Source organism: Mauremys reevesii, linkage group 7, assembly GCF_016161935.1.
Source record: "Mauremys reevesii isolate NIE-2019 linkage group 7, ASM1616193v1, whole genome shotgun sequence".
In the NCBI taxonomy this organism is placed as follows: Eukaryota; Metazoa; Chordata; order Testudines; family Geoemydidae; genus Mauremys; species Mauremys reevesii.
Genome location: NC_052629.1, coordinates 82,671,258 through 82,691,348, shown reverse-complemented (window position 1 = coordinate 82,691,348; position 20,091 = coordinate 82,671,258). Strand labels below are relative to the sequence as shown.

The 20,091-nt window shown below is 48.1% G+C and overlaps 1 long non-coding RNA gene across 1 annotated transcript; it reads right to left on the bottom strand.

Moving 5' to 3' along the window:
• Positions 1-1,254: 1,254 nt before the first annotated feature.
• LOC120409318 lies at positions 1,255-19,393 on the bottom strand. Its single transcript, XR_005601251.1, has 2 exons — positions 19,186-19,393; positions 1,255-1,484 (listed from the first exon to the last, which is right to left on the bottom strand). It is a non-coding gene; the product is annotated as an uncharacterized LOC120409318 (long non-coding RNA).
• Positions 19,394-20,091: the final 698 nt, after the last annotated feature.

Below are 20,091 nucleotides of genomic sequence, written 5' to 3'. Positions count from 1 at the left end.
TTACTCAGCAGAGCATAAATTGCCAAAACATTTGCTCTCACACCCTTCCTGTTTATACTCAGTTTTGGGCAGGGGTGATTTCAGAAACAATTCTGAGGGGCAAAGTTTTCTTTACTAATGATTATGTCCAGAGCTGATGTGTGGAGGTGGAAGTAGAAGACAATGGATCACATAGACCTCTGAAAAGTCTCGGGGTGGCAAACACCTCTCAGGCCCCATCACAGGTGACACCCCTTGTTTTGGGCAATCGGTATAGAAGCTGCCAGGAGTGTTACACGCCTAGGTCTGGTATTGCTTCATGGGACTTACATTGAACTTACACTGAGTTACAGCAGCTGAGGATCTGGCCCTTCACCTTTTTGTGGTTGTCTGTACAACATGTACCAAATAATCTTCACTTCTCAGAGACTGCAGAAGTCAGCAGAGGGGAGCAAAGATTGAACTAGAGATTAGCCTGAACCAGTAAGCCCAGATATAACCACCCCTAACCTTTGGAGAGAATTGGATCTGGTCTATACAATGGGCCAAACCCAAACCAGGTCTAGAACACCCTATTCATCCGTTCATATCTGGCACGGCTAAGGTGACTGTCACCCATAGTAGCACATCAGAACTGTGGGAGAGTTCAAGTTCAGATCTGAGCTTTGTCACCTGGGCCTATCGCTCATTGATACACTTTTCAAATTCTCAGGGTTCACAGTCCATGCTAAGCTTAATGGAGCATTGAAACTGAAATCCTGTGTTACTGCACTGGTCTCTAGGAAAATACCAGCGCTCTGAACTGCAAGAGTACTAGTGCAACACTACAAACCCCAAACAAAGCACCACATGCATTAACCTGCTATACAGCTGTTAGCTTTTGAGTTATGTTTGCTGATAAAGGAGTTTTTATTAGGTTTGGACTCAAATGAGCACACTGGATCCAAACTCCCTTGGATTTTGACACGGTTTGGGCCTGGACCCAAGTCTGATTTTTGACTCCTGCAGAACAATGGAAAATGAATCTGGATTCTATTCTGCCTCACATGCCATCTGCAGAGCTAGCAGCTAAGTTTTCTGAATATAAAATCTTAATTGCTCATGATGGTGGAAGAGGAAGGACCAATTTTTCAGATAGCAGGTTGAGCTTGCAGAGAGAGAAAATATCATTATTTGTCTTTTAAGTTGTCTGGAAGTCATTGAGAAAGAACAAAGAGTAAACATGGAACAATGAGCATGAGGAAGTAACTATAAATAAATGAAACCACAATGCTATTGTTAGTCAATTTTTTTTACTGTAACCACAACATAAGTATGTCCACAATCTTGCATTTGAACTCCCCATTTGTTCTCTTTACCAGTAATTATCCTCCCTGAACAAAAGCTCAATCTCTTTCCCTGGACTCTCCTTATCTGCTCTCATTCTCCTGCTCAGCGCTGTCTCTCTGCGATGACATGCATGACGTGTCTGCACACACCTTTGTCCTAAGCCGGGGGTGGCCAACCTGTGCCGGAGAAGGAGCCAGAATTTACCAATGTACATTGCCAAAGAGCCACAGTAATATGTCAGCAGCCCCCCATCCACTCCCCAGCCCCCAGCGCCTCCCGTCTGCTGGCAGCCCCCAACAATCAGCGCCTACTCCCCCCTGCCCACCGCAATCAGCTGTTTCATGTGTGCAGGAGGCTATGGGGAAGGGAAGGAGAGGGGGGAGGAGCGAGGGCATGGCAGGCTCAGGGGAAGGGGCAGGGCCTTGGGGGAAGGGGTGGAGTGGGGTCAGGGCTTGGGGCAGAGCGGGGGGTTAAGCAGTGAGCACCCCCCAGCACATTGGAAAGTTAGCATCTATAGCTCCAGCCCCAGAATCAGTGCCTATGCAAGGAGCTGCATATTAACCTCTGAAGAGCCACATGCGGTTCTGGAGCCACAGGCTGGCCACCTCTGTGCTAAGCAAAGTCAATTTTAATGTCCTTCTTTCAACTTAACAAAATACATGGAGCAGTTTCCCCTCCAGCTCACGTGTAAGTGGCACTGATTATTGCACTTAGTTCAAATAACTATCAGAAAAGGGAGCACATTCTACCTGTGCTACTACTATACTTGAAAACTATCACATATAGCCTAATAGAGAGACCAGAGTGATGTGTGTGACCCACAGTCCAGCCCTCTTACATCTCCACAAGAAGAGTGACAGGAAAGAGTTTGTCTCTGTTTGAAAGAAGATGAGCAGTCTAAGGACAAATGGATCAATTCCCATAACTCCTACATTTCAGTTCTCCTTCCCCAGTCTCCAGGACACGGATATCTGCTTCTTTAATCAGTACTGAGACAAAGAATTAATTCAAGCCCCCAGAACTGTTGTCTTTCTCAGTTACTAATTTCCCTTCTCTCAATGGCTCTACTGACTGCTTGGACAGCTGCTTTGAGGGTCTGATCCAAAGCCCCTGAAAATTAGTGGGAGTCTTTCCATGGATTTCAATGGGCTTTGGATCTGGCCCATGATGCAGCCTTCTCCCTTCACTGTGTTTTTGAAGTAGCTGTCTCTTGGATACATTTTCTCTCTCCTAAACGGTGTCCCTTTCAATTGTTCTCCAGCCTCAAGATCTGGAGTTTCTCACAAGCTCCTTTAATGAGTCCCTAAATCCTATTATTCTCCTCCAAAGGCCCCTTCCTCATACTTGCTGTTGTACTTTACACAAAGAAACATGAGTGATTTCCCTATTTCCCCTTATGATTCCACAGTGCCCCAACATTGTGCCAATACTTGCTCTTTGAAAGCCCTCTGCTCCCCACTTATTGTGTATTTCCATTTAAAATCCCAAGTCAAAAATAAGACAACACTCCAGAATCCCTCAGACCTCAGTTTTCTGCCATATTCCTGGTGTTACTTAGGACACCAATCGGTTGATAATCATAATTTTACATTATTTTATTATATATAATAAAATAGACTTTAAAATGAGAAGGGACTATCACAATCACATTGCAGGCCACAGAACCTCACCCACTCAATCCTGTAATAGACCCCTAACCTCTGGCTGAGTTACTGAAATCCTCAAATCATGGTTTAAAGACTTCCAAATTGCAGAGATTCCACCATTTACACTAGTTTAAAACCTGCAAGTGACCTGTGCCCCATGCCACAGAGGAAGGTGAAAAAACTCGCAGGGTCTCTGCCAATCTGACCCTGGGGAAAATTCCTTCCCGGCCCCAGATATGGTAGTCAGTAGGACCCTGAGCATTTTGGCAAGACCCAAACAGCCAAACACCAGGAAAGAATTCTCTGTAGTAACTCAGAGCCCTCCCCGTCTAGTGTCCATTAATTGGTCATTGGAGATATTTGCTGCTAGTAGACGCAAATCAGCTATATGCCATTGTAGGCAGGCAGTCTCACCATACCACCCCCTCCATAAACTTATCAAGCTTAGTCATCAAGCCAGTTAGGTCTCCACCCCCACTGATCCCCTTGGAAGGCTGTTCCAGAACTTCACTCCTCAGATGGTTAGAAACTTTTGTCTAATTTCAAGCCTAAACTTGTTGATGGCCAGTTTATATCCATTTGTTCTTGGGTCAACATTGGAGCTTAACTTGAATAACTCGTTTCCTCCCGGGGGGGGAAGGGAGAAGTGCAAGTGGGGCAATTTGCCCCAGGCCCCGGGCCCCAAAGGGCTCCCCACGAGAATGTCAGAGGCTCCCTCCTGCCTACGCCTTCCCCCATCCCCCAGCGCCTCAGCGCACCGCGTCCAGGAGCGGTCCTGGACAGAGCTAAAGCGGCGTGGCTCCAGCAGGGCCTGAGCTCCTCCCGTTCAGCACCGCGTGGTAAGGGGATGGGGCCCTGAGCTCTGGGCCGAGTGGCGGGAGCTCAGGTCCCGTGGAGCCATGCCACTACATTGCTGTCTGGGGCTGCTCCTGGACGCGGCGTGCTGAGGCTCCGGGAGAGCGGGGAGGCAGGAGTAAGTGGCATGGTAAGGGGGCCGGGGCGGGGGCGGGGGCGGGGGGGAGGTTGGATAAGGGGCAGGGAGTCCTGGGGACAGTCAGGGCAGGTGCAGAGGTTGGGGGGGCGTTAGGAGATAGGGAATGGGGCATTCTGGGGGTTTGTCAGGACTCAGCAGCGGGGAGGGTGGATGGGGTCAGGGCAGTCAGGGTACAGGGAGCGGGGGGGTTTGTGGGGGGTGGGGTCCCGGGGTGGTGGTTGGGAGGGTCTCGGGGGGCGGTCAGGGGACAAGGAGCAGGATGGGTCAGGGATTCTGAGGGTGACAGTCGGGGGGGCAGGAAGTGGGTGGGGGTTGGATGGGGGCAGGGCCAAGCTGTTTGAGGAGACACAGCCTTCCCTACCCTAAAGCTCATTCAGCAGTTTGAGGCTTGCAGACAGCTATTTAACACAAAGAGCCAAGCTGTTATCTTTTCCCTTAGGGCTACCATCCCTTTCACTTCACAAATGCCAAATTATAGTCTACATTTAATTTCAGTGCCATAGGGAGATTCATGTCAGGGGAGGGCAGCTTCATTTAAAATTAGCCACTTTAGATTAACAGTAATAGAGCCAAGAGAGCCATGGGGGAGGGATCACATGAGAAGAGCAATATCCTACACCACCTACCCCCTTCCCAACTATACAAAGGGAGACACCCCCCCTCTGCATTCCCTGAGGCTCCAGAGGGGTTAATTCAGTGGTTCTCAAACTTTTGTACTGGTGACCCCTTTCACATAGCAAATCTCTGAGTGTGATCCCCCCTTATAAATTAAAAACAGTTTTTTATATATTTAACACTATTATAAATGCTGGAGGCAAAGCAGGGTTTGAGGTGGAGGCTGACAGCTCGTGACCCCCAGTAATAACCTCGTGACCTCCTGAGGGATCCCGACCCCCAGTTTAAGGCGTTAATTTAATTTTAGCACCCTGTGTCCATTCACATGGATCTGCTATTTTGAGCATTTCAGTTTTCACAACATAGGCTCATCCCAGATTCTGGAACAAGCTCAAATGCTCACTTCGTGGAGTATGTACATAAGCTATACTAAGACAAACCCACAGTAACTGTCTCCAGTTTGTGAGGGACCCCATGGAGCCAGTCTCTAGGAAACAGATAAATTCATGGTGGTGAAGTCCATTAATGGCTATTAGCCAGGATAGATAAGGAATGGTGTCCCTAGCCTCTGTTTGTCAGAGGGTAGAGATGGATGGCAGGAGAGAGATCACTTGATCATTACCTGTTAGGTTCACCCCTCTGGGGCACCTGGCATTGGCCACTGTTGGTAGACAGGATACTGAGCTGGATGAACCTTTGGTCTGACCCAGTGTGGCCGTTCTTATGTTCTAACCTAAATGAACCCAAAGTTATGGAGACAGATATGAGTCAAGGAAGCCAGCAGAGTATCAGAAACCTGGAAAAATCTCTGACTGGATGGGCTCAGGCGTTTGGTCACAAGCTGAGGTGGTTCAAAAGTTTTGGATTGTTTTTAAGCAGATTTTTTATTGTTTCTTTAAACAATCAAACACAGCAAGCAGCAAATATTTGGCCACACACTAATGAAACCCCAAACTATGTTCAGGTTTTGGCAGACTAATTTCAGCTTTTCAATTAAAAAAACCACAACACATTTTGAAGAAAAGCAGACATTGTCTGATTTTTTCTGCTTTTCAAAAACCCCGAGTTTTCGATCTAAAAAAAGTTTTGACGGAAAATATTTGTCCAACCCTTTTAATGAGCTTTAGTGCCTTTTAGCACTAGCTGATGCTGAGAACCAGTGATGCCTTGTAAAGGTGACTTGAAAAGAAGTTCTCAAAACTGGGTTTGTGCCGAGATGCGGAAGGTTTTTAAATGTTTATTTTTCCCAGGGTGGCCCGGGGGGAGAGGGGGGCAAGTGGGGCAATTTGCCCCAGGTCCTGCGGGGGCCTCCACAAGAATATAGAATTCTATAGTATTGCAACTTTTTGTTATGGCAGGGGCCCCTGAAATTGCTTTGCCCCAGGCCCCCTGAATCCTCTGGGTGTCCCTGACAGAGGTCAACATCTGTCCTTTGGGAAAAGGGGCTATGAAGTCTTGCAATGTGGTCAAGCCCATGGTTTTACAGAAGGCCACACTTCAGCAGCCCCAGCCCATGGTGTGGCACTGGTTCATCCGGGATGCAAAGGAAAGAATTCTATCTGGAATCATCAGCGCTGCTTCCTGCAGTGCCTGAGGTGTCCCTGGAAGTTTGCTAGCCAAGGAATGACGTTTCCTAACTCTGCTTAGCTTCTGAAGTGTGACAAGATTCCAGCCAGAGGTGTGGCTTCAGGGCACGTACATATTAAGATAAAAGGCAGTCCCCAGGCAGGTGTGGGAATAAGGTGCCAATAAGGTGTGGGAATAAGCCATCCTGGTTTCATGTACTAATGTTTTCCTGTCTTTGCCTGGATAATTGTGTCTTAGTCAAACACCATGCTAGAGGACATAATTCTGGCTCTTGTTCTTCATATTGGACTTTAGTGTTTCCATTATCGAAAGCTTGAAATGTTTGATCCCACATATTGAACAAGCCTTTGGTCATCAGTGCAGTGCTGTGCTTGGGCTGGGTGATTTTGCTGTGGTTCACATTCCCCTGGAGCTGGAATGTACTGTGGGGGGGTGGGACACAGATTCAAAGCCTGAAGGGGAAGGAGCAGCAGAGACTGGCACCATCAACCACCTCATATGCAGCTGGTTTTGAATGATTTTCTTCCTGCCCTTGTCCCTACCTCTCTTTACCTCAGGCCACTTCCAGGAAGTGATGGAGAGGAGTAGGCCATTCAAGATGTTGGTCATCCTCTCTCATATGCTGCTGCAGGCCTGATCTTGTATCTTGATCTGTATTACTAATACAGAGCCTTGCACGTTGAGTGGAGGCGCAGTTGTTTCATTGGGATTCTCTGGGGCACAGGAGTCCAAGCTACTGCAACTGTTTGTAGGACTGGTGCCTTTGTTTATACCTATCCACTCTTACAGCCTGGCATTCACCTGTTCCTCATACTTCTCCTCTGGGGTTTATGTATACAGGGACAGAGTACATGCTGCTAAATGGATGACTATCCCCGCTAGAGGAGCAAGTGGTTGAGGTATGGAAAATGGGGGTGCAGAATGGATGAGACTGGGAACTACTTCCCTTAGGCATCCAAGTAATTGCTTCATGAAGATTTAAGTCAAGGATCAGAGAAGCAATATGGGTCTGATCCAAAACCCATTAAAGTCAGTGGGAGTGTCTACATTGACTTTAATGGGCTTTGGATCAGGCCCCATAAGATGTCTCCGAAGTCTTAGAAAGCAGGTAGTTGATACCCATGGTTAGCCAGGCACTAAGGACACAAAAGTCTTTAGCCATTCAAACAAGGAGGCCAGCTATGGTTCTTAGTGCCTCAAGGACAGTGAAGTCAGTTCACTGCACTTTGTTTTCTTCTATCGGTGTCTAGCAGTCTGTGAAGCAAGCACCTCTCGTGAATAATGTGACCATAGCAAGTGGCACTCACTCCTCAGCAATGTTGATCACTGCTTCCCCCACTTGGACAAATACCTCAGTAGTCTGTAACAATTGCAGACATGCTGCAGGGAGGCTACTGCCAGCTGGAGCACTGGGGGCCAAGCTATATTTATTTATTTGAAGCTAAGAGTCATAGTATAACATTGTTAACAATCAGAAGACACACAATGCTTGGGCCTCCCACTGGAAAAGTGAATGAAGGAGGACTACCACCTGTGATCCCAATTCAGCTGGCTATCTATTTTCAGAAGAGTACCTAAGTTGGGGTTGGTAAAGGGGCCTAGGAGATTTTCCATAGGAGTCAGGCATCTCAGCCTTGGGCTCTGTGCTTCGCAGGGATTTACGCACATATTAACAGTTAAGCACATGCTTAAGCAATTGCTGAATATGCACAGGTTTTCGTACAGACTGAAATGCTTTGCTGAATCAGGGCCCATAAGAGGCAAAGGGAACCAGAGTGATATCTGGAATGGATGGTGGGAAGACACCTTAAAAAAAAAAAATCCCTGCCCCATCCAGCAGCATATGAAGGAGGGGAAGCAATACTCAATCGTGTTTTTAGGTCCAAAGGAAAAAAAATACAGAGAAAGCCAAAGTGCAGCTGGGAAGGACTTGTTAATTACCGCAGAAGCTCTGAAATAGATGAACCATCCATTAAAATAATGCTCCCATGATGTCGCTCAGCTTCCAGTAAGTAAAGAACATAAATACTCTCCTCCTTAATGAAGCCTGACATAATGTATCCTGCCACAGCAGCTACGGTGGTCTGGGCTGGGCTTGCTATTGCATCTGGGTTTGCATTTCCAGGACCAGCAGGGGAACTTTGCCTTTTGAATGTGCTCCACCAATACTCCCAGTGTAGGACACCTGACACAAGGCACCTTTCGTTTCGGGTTTGCATGACCTTTTGTTCCCTGATGAGATTTCTGGTGGCAGCAGCAGAGGTTTTGGCTAATACCACCTACTGTTGGTGGCTTTGAAAGTTGTCCCCTTTAACACCACAAATTATTTAAAGGCAGAAAGATGAGTTAGGCACCCAATTCCCATTGGACTTTCATTGAAAATTGGGTTCCCCTCATGCCTTAAAAGTCTCCCCCATATCTATAACTAGGTATCTCATTGCCATGGCAACAGGTGCTCTAAATAATTCAGGTCCAGATTCTGATACCTTTACAGTGAGTAACATTACTCAGAATAATAATAATAGTCCCATTCATTTTACTCTTTTCCTGTCTGATTTCAGTGAGGCTACTGATGGAGTAAATGTGCTACTCAGCATGACTAAGGAGGTAGAACTTAGCCCTCAGCAATGTACCCTTTCTGTAACAGCTGTAACTTTAGAAACCCAACTTTGTTAGAATCAGTCAGTAGCAAATGGAGCTGTGGCAGAATCTCAAGAAGGCAACCGAAGCCAAGGCGATCATGTTGGGCCTCGTCCAGCATGAGTGTTTGCATTTGTTTCTCACAAGACAATATAGTTGCCTTATAGGTTAGAGAGACAGGAATCGGATCAATTCTCCCACTAGGGATGGATGAACTGCTTTGGAATTCTTGAGAAATAACTGAACAGGAGCTGAGTCAGTAAGGTTGTAAAATGTTTAGTTAAAGCTTCCCCTTCCCCTCGCTGCCTTAGGTGGAGATCTACTTGCTATCTACATGTGCCCATCACTCTAGCAGTGGTACATTTATATGACGGTAGCTCCCAAAGGCCAGGCAGAGCGCTAACTGGCTTACACAGCATACAAAAAAAACCACCACCAAGACAACTTCAGAAGGTGGTTTTGGTGCCCTACTTCTCCCTCTAGCTTCTCTTATCCTCTTGCATCTTCTCTAAAACCTTGTTTAACTTTGTAGGAATTCCAGAGGACAGCTGAGAGGGGTGGAGGGGGAGGGGGAAAGCCTTCCTCTCCCTGCCAATCTGTACCAAACTTCTTGTTTTGGGCTGAATTTAGAGCTAGTGAAAGATCCTGGCTGACATATTTGACCACCAAGATGCAAAGGGAAACCCATAAAAGGCTCCTCTCACACAGGTGAGATTGGCCCACCCTTCTCCCCCAGTTTGAGGGGAGGAGGCCAAAAAGAACTGGGAGCAACTCTTTACTTGGGACAACACTAAAAAAGGTAGGGTCAGGAATGGGGTACAAGAGCAAGAAAAAAGGGCCAGTCACACAGACAAACAGAATACTGGGCAGTGCCAACTGCTCTGAGGAGTTGCCAAAGAAGCCAGCGGACACTGCCCAGTAGAGTTCTGCCTAAGTAGATGGGGGCTGAGGAAAACAATCCCACAGCCACAGGAAGCCTCCCTGCTCTTGGGCTTCATCATAACCTGTTTGGCCAATGGTGAAAGGTGCTGGGCCCAGAGACAGATGCCTTTTTTCTGTTTATTCCCACAGCCCCATAGCCAATGTGCTTATGCCCAGGGACTGCCTCTTGGAATAAAGGCAGAACAGCCTCATGGCCAGGACAGGCTTTGGCAGAGCAGAATGCTGGTGGATTAGCACTTGAGTAAAGTTACTTGTTAATTCACAATGTAACTGGTCAAGCATTATTTGTTTGGTCTAATCCATCCATCTGGGCTTTCCTAGCACAGTGACAGGCACCCTAGCTGTGCAGGATTAATTGTTAATGCCTCATGCCATTTACTTTTCTGAATCTGGCAGGAGGGAATCACCTTTCTAGGGTGCAGTGTCTGCTGCTTAATTCTGGTAGAGTTCTTTTACTAGGATCTTTTCAGATGGTCATGCTAATTAAGAGATCATATCCCTGTCAAAACCACTAATGCAAATATATCTCTGTATGCCTCGTGCATACTATGAGACTCACTGCAATTAGACTGTCTCTCTTGGAAGGCTGTTTAATATCCTGGCTCCAAGCAATGGGAAATGCCACAAACACTACGCTTCTATATTAAGGACATAAATTATTAAACAGTCTAGTGGCACTGGCCTTTATTAAGTCAGGGTGGATAAGTGGCTGATACAGTCCATGCACATAATTAAAATGAAAAAAACATTGATTACTCAATGGCTGTACAAAAAGTGCAGGCTAGCAAGTAGATCTACAAACGAGCTCAGACTTTCCAGTAAGAGATCCATCAGTCTGCCAACATTTTAACTACATCTATATGTTTTTGAACCCACTCCCAGATCTGTTGGAATCAACACCATGTGGTGGTGTCTGGGGTGCTAGTGTTTTATCAGCTTTGAGGTCCTAAGTCAGGAAAGCACTTAAACAGTTCTTAAGTCCATCCCTATTCTGGAAAGCACTTACACACGTGCTTGAGGCCTGTTGACTTCAGTATAACATCAGTCAAAATACAGCTAAATGGAACTTAAAAGGATAAGAAAATCTGGAGTGTGGTGAAACATCCATTAAATAATGCTCACCTGACATAGCACAGGTTCCAGTAAGTCAAGCACATCAATATCCCTCTGCTTAAGGCTGATGTAATGGCATGCGTACCTCTAAGGCCACTATCCATCTGTAACCCTGGAGCAGCAGCACAGCTGATGGGCTCAGTTGGATGGGGCATGGAGTTGTTGCCTGTAAAGCTCTGGTCAATAAAATGTTAGCTTTTTTCCTATCTGCATGCTGAGGTTTGTTTCTCCAGGGATAGTGCAGCTAAACTTGCTCCCCCGATCAGCTGGAGCGAGGAGACACAAGTCTACCTCAACTGAGGGCAATACTGCGATCCTCTTTTTAAATCAGGCTCATCTTGAACAGTTTATCAAATTAAAATAAAGTCAGTATTAGAGGTGACTTGCCTTAGCCATATATTTTGGTGAGGATTAGAACATTTTCACTTCCATAACAACTTTTTCTAAGGCTCTCAAAACATTTTGCAAACTTTAATTGGTACAATGTCCCTGCAAGGCAGGCATGCTTAAACTCCATTATACAGACGTGGAAACCGAGGCACAGATTTTTAAGCCCAGTACTCCAGAAGTGGCTACTGATTCAGGGATGTCTGACTGACCGGGGTGCTGAGTACTCGGGACATTAGTTGAAATCAGTGGGAGCTGCGGGTGCTCCGGACCGCTGGAAAAATCAGGTCAGTAGGAATCCCACGTTTGGGTCCCCAAACCTGAGGCCACTTTCAACAACCTTGGTTGCAGTGACGTGCGTAAAGTGACACAAAAAGTCAGTAGCGGAGCCAGGCACAAACTCTAGGAGTCCTCCCCGCCCCAGTTCCAACCACTGGACAAACTGCCATTGGCTACACCAAACTACCATTGCAATCCTCATCTGCTGGGGACAGGGTTGATTTTTAATGTGTAATTTGTTCACTTTTCTACTAAAAAACCCAACCAGAGGCTGGCAACGTGTACCGAGCTGGCCTTAGGGAGAAGGGGCCTTTTGTGAAGTAAGACTGAGTGACTGCACCTAGCTCTCCCCCTGCCCCCGATGAGACCTCTAATAGCTGCCACATACCCACAACATCCCTCCACCCCACCCCGCGCTGCCTCATGAGATCAAAGGCTGCTGCGGAGTATGCAGGACAACTGTGGCATGCAAGGAAGCAAGGCAGGGATGGGAACTGGTAGGAGAAGCTCTTTGGCCTGGAGCCTTGCTAGCCTGCAGCACTGCAGGACAGATGAGTGGGAAAGGAACAGAATCTGAGCAGGGAACCGAGCACTGAGAGCAAACCAACAGTCTGTTGGCAGCTCTCCTGCTGGACTGTGGGGTGCAGAACACCTCTGGGGAGGGAGTAAGGGCCTAAGAACTATAGTTTCAGCTTTTGGACAGGCTAGCTGGGTGGGGGAGCTGGACGATCTCATGACTAAGACATAGGAGTGGGAATCAGGAGACCTGGTTTCTATTCCTTGCTCTGTTGTAACCTTGGGCAAGTCACTGACCCTCCGTGTGCCTCAGCATCCCCATCTGTGAACCATTTATAATACTTGCCCTGTCTCCTGGGGACTATGCAGCTTAATTCATTCATGTACACACAGCATGTTGGGATCCTAGGATGGACATTTCTTCCTAGGCCATATTTACATAACTAATGTCCCAGTCCTGCAGACACATACACATACTCATGTGATTAGTTCCATTGGGCCCACAGATTGTCAGCTCTTCAGGGCAAGGTCTGGGTCTATGTATGCATTGCTATGATGCTAGAGGAATAATTAAGACCATAGGTCTCCCCCAAAAGCAGAGCCCAGGACAGATCTGCCTTTGCTAAGGCCTGCATGATCATGAAGATGAATCAGAGTAGGATGGCAGGCTTAGGGTCTACACAGTTTGCTCTGTAGCCTCACTGTCCTGGAGACCTAGTTTCAACTATGACCCACATTCCTCCTATTTCCAGAGCATCCTCATTTCCCCCACCCTTTTACTGCTGGCTGTACAATACGCCAGAGCACCTAACCAGCTCCTCCCTTGATGCCTATACTCTTTTAATAAGCACAGGACACCACAGTCTTGGACCTTCACCCAGAAAGACATTTTGGCTTCTCCAGGGTCACTGCAGCTGGAAACAGCTTTTTGTTTGCAGGGAAACAGTGAAGCATTCTTTAATATGTTGCTTCCTCCCAGGGCCGGCTCCAGACCCCAGTGCGCCAAGCAGGCGCGTGGGGCGGCATTGTCGGGGCAGGGCGGCATTTGGCTCCGGTGGACCTTCCGCAGTCACCCCTCTTCCCGCGGCTCCGCTTGAGCTCCCGCAGGCATGACTGCGGCGGGCGCGCTGGTCCCGCGGCTCGGACGGAGCTCCCGCAGGCATGCCTGCGGATGCTCCACCGGAGCCGCGAACCAGCGCACCCGCCGCAGACACTTCTGCCCCGGCCGCGGGACCGGGGAAGGGCGGCGAAGCGCGCCGCCCTGCTTGGGGCGCCGTAATTTATAGAGCCGCCCCTGCTTCCTCCCACCATTAATTTAGGCTGGAGCCGTGGTGGGGAGGAGAGGGGAAGCCACACACTTTTTCTGAGGTGCACCAGCACAGAGCTAGGACACATGGAGAGCCCAATTTAAATAGTAATGAGACAGGCGGGTGCATGCAGAGCTCTAGTAGCTTCAGCCTTGTCTCCCTCCCCCTCACATTTAACCTCCTCCACCCAAAGTCCTCAGCACTGCATCCGGTGAGATTTACAGCTTCTGACAGCTGGTGCACCGGCCCTGCCGGCTGAGCAAGTGCTGCGAATTCCAGCCAGCCTTGTGGCCTCGCAGAGACCCGCGAGGGAGATTGCTCCAGGGAGAGGGGAAGGCTGGAGTGCGGGGAAAGGCCTTCCCTGGGCTGCAGATGTAGTGAATGAAATCGTGTTGACCTGGAAATCAAATGCCTGTCAGTACCTATCAGAGATGGAAAGTCGCTTTGGCCGGTGAGGACATCAAGACATCAGTGACCCAGCCGCTCGCTGGAGCATAGGCAGTGAAGGGCAGGGGAGGTGAGGGACAGCAAAGGAAAGGCCTGAATGCAAGCTGCCTTGCCTTTCACTCTATCTCCTCCCTGCTTTGTTATTGGGGCGGAAAGGGGGGTCTTTGTGACTCTCTCCCCTCTTTGCGGTTTCCGTAGTAACCGTGGTGTCTGTTGGCAAGTCTCATGTTTTTCCCCAATCCAGACAGAGCATGAGCTCAGTACGTGCAAGCAGATTTTCCCCATATTAGGGAAGGCATGGGGCAGGGACTGAGGGGAGGGGACAGGTCATGGGAGTTTCATCTCCAGGGTGCCTGTTCAAACACAGTTCAAGCAATCAGCACCTATTCCCCCACTCTTTGGCTCTGCCCCCTTCCCCATCTTGTCAAATTGAAGCTTCTTGTGAGTAGCGGTGAAGGCAAGGTCAGCTGCCTTCACTGCTTCCCCAACAAACATCTCCTCATGCTCTTTCCGTCAAGCCCCCTCTTCATGCAGAGCCCTCCCAAAGCTTGTCTGAATGGCCACGGCCCTTCTGTAGGGCCATTTCTGCTGGGAGCCCTACAGTGAGTGACTTATTATCCCTCTGTGCCACTGCTTTCCCTGTGCTTCATCTGATTGTTTGGATTTTTGCACTGACTTTTTTGGGAACAAGCTCTGTGTCTTTCCTCCATGTTCGTACAGTGCCTAGCACATTTTGGAGGCTACTGTCATATATCCCAACAGTAAGTCAGTAGCAACCGGCAGCTTTTGCTATGTCAGTCCAGCTGTTAACGGAGGGAGGATCATATAACAAACAATGCTACATGTGGCACTCATTGCCCTCTTGCTGGCAGTTTGTGTGCAAAGAGGCCAAGGACTGAACATGCCCCTACACCCTGGATTTCTCTCCCCTAAAGGTGCATCTCTCCAGGTCAAAGCTTAGGCACACTGGAATTGCAGAGGGAGCTTCTGCAGCTGACCCCTCTACCTTACTCTCTCTCCTTCACAACAGAAACAGAAAAATGCACATATAGGAAAGTAAAGCAAATCTAATGGGGTTTGGATCAGCCTTCACGTATGTAAAGAGAAAGACTTTCATTGACTTAAGGACCCTGAACCTGATCCAAAGCCCACTGAATTGTGATACTTTCCTTCCCTACCACGCTCTGATGTCACTGCACTGAATTAGGTCTAATCTGCAACATCACAGTGAACTGCTGGCATGCATGCACAGACATGCACATGTAGCTGTACCACCCCCTTTTGGGATGGCAAGGGCCACTAGCCACAAATAGTCCTTGCGCGCACACACACACACAGATTGCAACTGTGGCTGGCCTTTACACGGAGGGCATAAAGGGTGGGAGTTCTTTGTAACCTCCCCACCTCATTTGTTTGCCCCTTAACCTGTAAGCACTTCATGGCTGGAACCTTGCCTGTATTTCGGCAATGTCCCATGCACCCCCTTGATGCTGTGTAACTAAACACCACTTCATCTGCAAACCTCTGCAGTGCAATAGCTGTTATGGATTTTGGGTGATTCTTGACCTCCCAACTCCCTATGTTATTCTTGCCCAGGGATTTCTATAAATGCTGCGGCCTGGGGTTTCTAGGTTTGAAAAGGTTTGTTAAGAGCACATTTCCCAGTTGCTGAACACTCCACCGTTATTGGGACAATTTCCCTTTTTCTTAAAACTAAACCAAAGCACAGTCAACAGCTCACAGCAGAGTGATCTCGATCTCGAAATGAGCTTTGGCATGTCTGGACATGAGACTCAGAAGTCACTTCCCATCTTTGGAGACCTGCAGTATGTTCCACATCCTCCTCCTTAAGGTCTTTAAAACACTTAAAAAACCCAGTTCATTCATCCACCAACAAAACAGGCTGTTATCTTGCATGCCCAACAGAGAGAGTTTCTATAGAACTTTATTGGTTTCATCTGTACCAAGTTGCATAGGACTTTTCCATGAGTGGAATCAAAATACAAATGTCTCCTTTCTAATTTGGTCTGGTCTTTTGCAAGACATCAAATTAATTGCACTAAAAGAGAACTTGTTACTGAAAAACTAGATTTTCATGGTAGTCGGGTAGCAAATAGCAATGGTATTGGCAACTCCCTTTGATTACCTCTTGTTAAGCTCCCTTTAATGTTGGTTTGAGCCAAGAACAGTGATGAGCAAATCAAAGAACTAGCTAGGCATTGGCTGGAGCCAATCAAGATAGGAAGTCAAGGATCTGTCTATGCAATTCATATAGATGCTCTTGCCATTCCTGAGTGGGCATTTCCAGTCCTGCCCAAGTCAAAGGTTATTTACAATGTTACCATCTGAAAAATGCAGATGTGGAGGCAGATAAACAGTGACTGTAAGTTAGGCCTGGGCTACACTACGCATTTAAACCGATTTTAGCAGCGTTAAACCGATTTAACGCTGCACCCGTCCACACAACAAGGCCCTTTATATCGATATAAAGGGCTCTTTAAACTGGTTTCTGTTCTCCTCCCTGACGAGAGGAGTAGCGCTGAAATCGGTATTACCATGTCGGATTAGGGTTAGTGTGGCCGCAAATCGACGGTATTGGCCTCCGTGAGGTATCCCACAGTGCACCATTGTGACCGCTCTGGACAGCAATCTGAACTCGGATGCACTGGCCAGGTAGACAGGAAAAGCCCCGCGAACTTTTGAATTTCATTTCCTGTTTGCCCAGTGTGGAGCTCTGATCAGCACTGGTGGCGATGCAGTCCCAAATCCAAAAAGAGCTCCAGCATGGACCGTACGGGAGATACTGGATCTGATCGCTGTATGGGGAGGCAAATCTGTTCTATCACAGCTCCGTCAAGACAAAATGCCAAAGCATTTGAAAAAAATCTCCAGACAGAGGCCACAGCAGGGATTCAGCACAGTGCTGCGTGACAAGCGTAACGGAAAGCCAAAGAATCAAATGGACGCTCATGGAGGGAGGGAGGGGGTACTGAGGACTCCAGCTATCCCACAGTCCTCGCCGTCTCCGAAAAGCATTTGCATTCTTGGCTGAGCTCCCAATGCCTGTAGGGTCAAACACATTGTCCGGGGTGGTTCAGGGTATAGCTCGTCAATTTACCCCCCCCAACCCCCTCCGGAAATAAAAGGGAAAAAAATCGTTTCTTGACTTTTTTCAATGTCACCCTATGTCTACTGAATGCTGCTGGTAGACGCGATGCAGCATCCTCTCCCCCCGCTCCCCGGTGGCAGATGGTACAATATGACTGCTATCCATCGTCATCATTAGCCCGTGAGTGCTCCTGGCTGGCCTCAGGTGAGGTCGGCCGGGAGCGCCTGGGTAAAAATAGGAATGACTCCCGGTCATTCCCAGTAGATGGTACAGAACGGCTGGTAACCGTCTTCATCATAGCAACTGGGGGCTGAGCTCCATCAGCCCCACCCTTCATGTCTAAAGAAAAGATTCTGTACTACCTGGACTATCATAGCAGCGGGATGCTGGGCTCCTCTCCCCCACACCACTTAATGTCCTGCCTGGAGTATCATAGCAGCTGGAGGCTGCCTCCCCCTCATTTTATCTCACTAACAAGTCAGTGTTTCTTATTCCTGCATTCTTTATTACTTCATCACACAAATGGAGGGACACTGCAACGGTAGCTCAGGAGGGTTGAGGGAGCAGGGAAGCAATGGGTGGGGTTGTTGCAGGGGCACCCCCCGTGAATGGCATGCAGCTCATCATTTCTGTGGGATCTGACACGGAGCGGCTGTGCTCTCTGGTTCTTTGATACACTGGTTCTCTAGTACACTTGCCCCATATTCTAGGCAGGACTGACTCTATTTTTAGATACCATAAAGGAGGGATTGACTCGGGGAATCATTCCCATTTTTGTCTTTGCACCCCCGGACGACCTCAGCCAGGGGCACCCATGACAGCAGCAGACGGTACAGAACGACTGATAACCGTCATCTCATTGACAATTTACAATGGCAGCAGACGGTACAGAACGGCTGATAACTGTCTCTGCTATCATGCAAAAGCAAATGAATGCTGCTGTGTAGCGCTGCAGTATCGCCTCTGTCAGCGGCATCCAGTACACATATGGTGTCAGTGTCAAAAGGCAAAACAGGCTCCACTGTTGCCATGCTATGGCGTCTGCCAGGGAAATCCAGGGAAAAAGGGCGCAAAATGATTGTCTGCCGTTGCTTTCCCGGAGGAAGGATGAGTGATGACATTTACCCAGAACCACCCACGACAATGTTTTTTGCCCCATCAGGCACTGGGATCTCAACCCAGAATTCCAAGGGGAGGGGGAGACTGCGGGAACTATGGGATAGCTATGGAATAGCTACCCACAGTGCAATGCTCCAGAAATCAAGGCTAGCCTCGGACCATGGACGCACACCACCGAATTAATGTGCTTAGTGTGGCCGCGTGCACTCGACTTTATACAATCTGTTTTACAAAACCGGTTTATGTAAAATCGGAATAATCCTGTAGAGTAGACGTACCCTTAGATAAGATCCAGGGCTGAAATGGCTGTTGCATATGAGCCGGCACTGATGTATAATGAATGAAGGGATTTCACATGGATTTGAGAGAGAGACTCCCTAGAGGACTGTGACTCATCTATTGGTTTATAGCTCTTATCTATGCCAGATTTAGCACCAGTTTGTTTCAACTAATACTTCAACCTTGTGATGCCCTGATTTTTGTCCCACATGAAACTCCCCCCCCCAAATCTCATTCTTCCTGCCATCCAGGAGATTTGCCTCCTTCTCTAAGCTCCCCACAGGATTCTCTAGGATAGTTCCCATGAACACTGTCATCCTGGAGCTCTTCCAGCAGCCAGAGATCCAAACCTCGTCTCCTTCCTCACATCAACATCCTGTTTCCTTTGTTAAACACCAGAACAACTGAAATGGGAAACCCACTGTCCATGTTGTAGCATATCAGGCAGCTGCATGCTGCCACATGACTCACTATAAGACACAACCACAGTGAGGTGATACAGACAAGGTGTCTAACAACTAAAGGGGAAACTGCCCCTCCACCTCCCTTTACAGACTCTCTCATTCTAAACAGGAATGGTGGAATGAAGTGACACACACTGGGGCTTGCCAACTACCTGGTGTCATTGTACAGTAGCTACAGTTCCATTCATCCACCCACAGCAGCACCAGTTTATGATTTATCTTTAGAAGGTATTTTATGGGGTGTGTGAGGGTTCACACCCCTCACTGAAGGGCAACACAGCCTAGCAGCCAGAGTTTATAGAGTTGCCTCTGGTTACAGAGTAGCACAGCCTAGTGGCCAGAATCCATAGAATTGCCCCTAACAGTGCCGTAGGACCTTGCCACGGGCTCAGCGGGGGGGAGGGGGGTCCTACCGAAACACACTGAGGCTTACCGGGGGGCCAGGTACCAGTCCATCACTCCCCCCAGGTTGTTTCTTACAGAGTCGAGAGTTGGGGTCTCCTACAGGTCTCCAGGTACATTGTCTCCTTGGGCTCTTTGGTCTCCTCCTGCAGCAGGGCTTTGTGTTGGCCAGGGGAAGCTTCAGGCCCCAGTGAGTTCAAGGGCGGTGGCTGGTCCTCCGTAGGAGCTTCCCGGGTAGGTCCTTCCCCTATGGCTGCTAGCCCAGACTGAGCTGAGTTCCCTCCTTTTATACTCCCAGAGCACTTGGCACATGCCCAGTATGACTGGGGCGGGACTTCTGCCACCAGAGCTACTGGTCTTACGCTACTGGGGCTAGTGCGGAGTGGGGCTTCCCCGTCACAGGGTGGCTATTGCTGGAAAAAACAAACAATGTAAAAAATGACAGTGGTTTCTAGATGAAATGCCAATTTACAAATAAAAAGGGCTGATTAATGCCATCAGAACTGAGCTGGCAGTTTGGATGCTGATGTTGTTGGGAGGTAGAACAGAACTAGTTTGGCCTCCCATAACTGCAGTGGTGAGGGTACAGAAAACTTGGATTTGTCTAACTTTTTAAGCAGCTACAACCTGAAGCCACACTGGGAACAGATGCTCTGCATAAGAAGGTGCCAATTTCACATAGTTATTAACTAATCATAATTCTACTTTGTACTTTTTGTATTACCAGTATATGTGTGCATATGTGTTCTGAATATTAATTCCTACAAGCCTTGCTGAGATAGTCCAACTGTCCCTAGAAGACATGTAACCACTGCAGTAAATTTATTAAAAATGAAGTCTTACAGCTGGACATGTTTTTTCCTGCAACCCTGCAAACTGGATGCACTTACTGCCTCGAGCATGCAGTAACCACCAAGAGTTTGGTTAGTGAATTCAG